The sequence below is a fragment of the Colias philodice genome, chromosome 18 (assembly GCF_061535455.1).
Source record: "Colias philodice isolate Cphi_HAF_F1 chromosome 18, ilColPhil1 Martin Lab GWU primary, whole genome shotgun sequence".
NCBI classification, from domain to species: Eukaryota; Metazoa; Arthropoda; class Insecta; order Lepidoptera; family Pieridae; genus Colias; species Colias philodice.
Window position 1 is genome coordinate 10,388,601 of NC_143103.1, and position 5,113 is coordinate 10,393,713.

Below are 5,113 nucleotides of genomic sequence, written 5' to 3' on the forward strand. Positions count from 1 at the left end.
TAGTTGAATCGTTTAATTGTGTGAAAAGAAGAAAATTAAGACGATACAAGCAGAAAATAGATACAGTGAACTATGCTCGCGACAAACACGGATATCAAAATACAGGGAATTATAATCATTTGTTTAGTGATGTGTGTAGAAATTGTGATGTTGGTAGGAATAGTGAAAATCCAAAAGTGCAGCTTAGTTCACATATTGAAAATAGCACAATTAAGCCACCGCAAATTAAACTCAAAATGTATGAAGCATATATGCGGATTTATGAAATATCCGAAGTATATACTAAAATTAAATATATGTACAAACAGTCAAAACTAAAGAACATACTGGATCAAGTTCTCTCAATTCCTCATTAGTTTGTAGAAAAAATACGAAAATTGCATTAAATTTATAGAATAAAGCAATACAGTAGAGCAATAATTTTATAACATGTATAAATATATAAATGTTGTGGAGAAGAATTTACTAAAATAACATGCACCACAGTAAAAAGGACAAATCCAAGGTCACAAAGGTTTGTGCGAGTCACAAAAATATAACAGGTTGTGATTGTGCAATATATGAATATGTTGCTTATAAATAATTCTAATAGTTATGCAATGGGCATATCAAACTGTAGAGGAATTGATAGAACTAGAAAATACAGATATATTTAGTGTTTTGTTAAAATATCCTAAAAAGATTGACTGACCTGAAGCCATCTCTACGCAGTCTGCGAAAACAATGTGAAAATCTTGTTGTGATGTGGAATAGACAATAGAAAAGACTAAGTGTGTCGCGTGTGATGAACATAATCGATTCTCTATGGTTTTATCTAGTTTAACAGTAACAAAGGAGGTTTGTGGTGAGGTTAGGTTGGTGGCGGAATGTTTTTGGGTTCTGTACAGTGGAATAGACAAATTATAGATTTTAGGTATAGATAACGCTTGGTTAATCTAATTTGAGACGTCTAATTAGAATTAATTACCGCTTCGATTTCAATAATTCGCAAAATACGAGTTTTGCTTACTATTGCAATAACGGCTGGTCATAATAATTGATTTGTGTCTTTAACTTGGTATTGTTAAATAACCCATAGACATTTACTAATCATTACAGTTACGTGAAGGACATCAGATCTTTTAAATTTCTAATAAACCCAAAATTTATATTTAAAAAATAATTTATTAAGAACAAATTAATTATCCATGAACAGTCACTACTTATCCTGATTTTAATCCTTTTTCGGATTGACGAAGCAACTTTTTTTTAGAATAAAATGTAAAATCGTGAATAATATAATGAATAGATATATAAATTTTAACGTAAGTAAGCACAAATTTTAACGAATAATGAAAACGGATAAAAATTTCACTTGTTGCGTTGCACATTATTGAATGTACTTAATTCTAAATTTAATTGTAACATTATTTTTTCGTCATTTGTAACTATATTTTCAGATTTAAACATTTTGGTGTAGAGTACAAAATCTCATAATTTATTAGTTTAAAAACATCATTCAAAATTTTCCGTATTACTTTGCAAAATATTGCTTGATGATTTTAAGAGAAATGTTTAAATCTGGCGAATAGTCTGAATGTAAATACTTCACTATCGTTTTTTTTTTTTTTGATAAATTAATATTTTCCAAATGTGCCAACTTGTATGACGAAAGTTTTGGAATGTTTAGAATCGGGAACAGTGTTTTATTGTATTTGTTGTCCTGTTTAGAGTTTATTTCTTTGTTTGTCCCCTTTATCCCTGTTTCACTTTTTATAATAATTTTACGATTTTAAATACTGTTTAATTGTTAGTTTTATTGATGTGGGTTTTAATATTTTTAAATACTTGGTTGTGTTCTTTTCGTAATTCACAGTTTAATCGTTTAATTTATACTCTGTGCACTTTTTTTTCTTTTCGCGCCTTTTCTACACTAGCGTTCTGAAATTTATTCTTATAACCTAAATTCAATCATAAATTATTATTAACATATCAATCGTTATAATAAAAAATATGTTTGTTTCCATTATTTATTAATTTAAAAATTAAGCGATTATTAAAAGTCTACTTTATTTTTCAATCTTTAATTATATGACTTACAAAATTAAACCGAACACGTTATTTTACAGTTATTATACATATGTTATTTAAATTATGTAAAAACAGTTCAGAATAAAACAACCAGTAATGTATATAATACCATAAGTGCCTATAATTTTTGGGGGTTCAAAATTTTGTGCAAAGCACAGCGAAGGCGTTATGTTTATTATTATGGTTTTTACGAGTGCCTTTTAGCATTCAAAAAAATCATTGCGTTTATCGGTTATATCTTTTAATTATGAACATTGTAATTAATATTAACATTTAAAGGCGTTGTAATTGTATTCTAAAGTAGGCCACGGGCTTTTGCAGGCAAGGGCATTAAATTTATTAGGATATTTTTCACGATATGGCAACATAATATGTAAGCAATGTCTTGAAGGTTTCCACTCGCAAATTATTAAAAAAAAAGTTGGTCGTTAAGAATACCTTCTAGTATAATTTAGCCTTCAATAAACGTATGTGCCAAAAAAAGCTTTTTTTTTTCTTGTTTAACTCAATCGGGAATGAAAGCAGTTTTAGTCGCTTCGCCTTTCGCATAAGATTTGTTGAGATACTATATTGTCACATGATATGTTTTTTTATGGACGATATTTGCCATATCTTCAAATGTTGAAATTCGACCATTTAGATACGAATCGTGTCAGGTTATAGAAATTACAAATAAATCATAGCATTTTATTATAGTCAACTTTTTCTTATTTTTTCTTTATCTTGGACACTTCGATGTAAATAACAATTAATATATTATTTCTGCGGGGTTGATTGTCTCATTCTTATGATGTAAAACAATTAAATATGTTAAAACGTAAATGCACGTAAAAGCGAAACGTTTTACAACATAGGAAAGGGAACATACAGGAACATTTTGTAAGACGTCAATTTCAGTAACATAGTATAGTTTTAATGTTAGACTAAATTTTTGTTAAAATCGTGGTCCGTGTGTAAATATTAGATCGACAATATACTCTACTTCCGTTAAATGCATTGTTTTATTTATTAACCCTACATATTCCTTTTTTAGTATGAAATAATGAAATATATTGTGTGTAGTGTAAGCCACAGCAAAAATAAGCAAAGGTATCAAATTTAATAAAAATCGGTATAACATTGTGATACGAGGATATAATGTCCCCGGGATTCTAGTGACTCTCTCGCCGCTCTTCTCGGCCGAGCACTCGACCAACCGAGCACTCGGCCGCGGACACTGACTCGCCACTGTACTCGTTAGGTGTAATCGCCTCTTAAGATCATAGAGACCGTACGGCAAGCTTTCTGTCCCGTAAGATATATCAGAACACGAATTTCAGAATAAATGAATAGAAAATACAGGAACCTATGACATAACACAAACACTTCTACACAACACTTAACAGAAACATATTTTTGCTTGATTATGTTAAAAAGAGCAGGCAAATTTTTAGATTGTAGAGACACTATTTCATAGGTCCAAGGTAGAGCCAAATTATTCTCTTGATTATTGAATATCACTACATAGTATAAAACAAAGTCGCATTCCCTGTCCCTATGTCCCTATGTCCCTTTGTACGCTTAAATCTTTGAAACTACGCAACGGATTTTGATGCGGTTTTTTTTAATAGATAGAGTGTTTCAAGAGGAAGGTTTATATGTATAATAACATCCATTAAATAGTGGAGAAGTACTGTTATTTTTGAGGTTTCTAATGTGATGTCGTAAAAAATTACATTTTTTCCGCTTACATTGCAAACGCAGGCTGAACCCTACGAGTTTTATCAAAATAATGTACTAAGTATTATACACATTGAAAAGGTCTATAGAAAAGTCCGCGATGGTATATGTCTATCTCTTATGGATAACCCACAATAACTTTTTTTTGTCATTTACTTTTTACGACAAATAATGGCTAATTTTCGATGCGATTTTAACCAATACAGCATTAATCCTTAACCAATTAAATACCTTCAATACATTGTTCATTTAATATAGATCTATATGGGCCTTTACACCGTATGATTTAAGTGAATATTTTCGAAGATATTACAGATTTAAAAATTGCGGGACGTAGCATTTGCGGCGGTACCGGCCGGCCGCCCGGCTATATACATACCTATTTTATACCCGTGTGCGAAGACGGAGCGGGCCGCTATTTTTTTATATACAACGTTCACAGTTTTCCTGTAGTTTATTTAGTATCAGCATTGCACCCGTGCGAAGCCGGGGCGGGTCGCTAGTAATATATAAATAAGAGCTAGCGCGCAAGAGGAACTTTTGTCTCCGCAACTATTTTATGTCTCCCATCAACTCTATGGGGAGTTGCGTCGCTACGTGCGCGCACTGTCTTACTAGCCCATAGAGTTGATGGGAGAGACAAAATAGTTGCGGAGACAAAAGTGGCTCTTGCGCACTAGCTCTAACAGCTAAGGGGCATGTTGTAAATTGTAATCTATGCATCGAAGATAAAAGCATGATACATACATACCTACAGACTACTACTAGGTACACTATGAATGAAAACATAAGCTTCTAAGAGAATGAATGGACCACCCTAGTAAAGTAGCTCATACCACTTCATTCAAATTCACGCTTCAACAGTCATGCAAGTAGTAGGGTGCCTATAACTCAGTAGATTTTATAAAAAAATAAAATTGCAAGTAACTAATATTTACATATTAGTTACTAGATAGAGCATGATCAGTAAATTCGTAGCCCTGATTCAACGACAGAAACCGTGAGACACAGCTAGTGAGCGTTCTACATACATAGTAACGTAGTAAGTTATAAGTACATGCTATGACCGTGGAACTTGACTTTGATAGTAAACTACGAGTAGCGCGAACACCTGCGAACCAGCTTTCTATAGACGACCTAATTTTATCCATATACTATTTATACTGTACCAGGAAATTAATCCAAAATGTAACAAACTAACGTAATGCTCTATTATTACTATCAAATTGACCTTACTGTAGTAAACTTCGGTAAGAAAAAAATAAAATCAAATATTCACACGAAACTATGATATCATCGCCTTATGACATCACCCGGCCTCGCT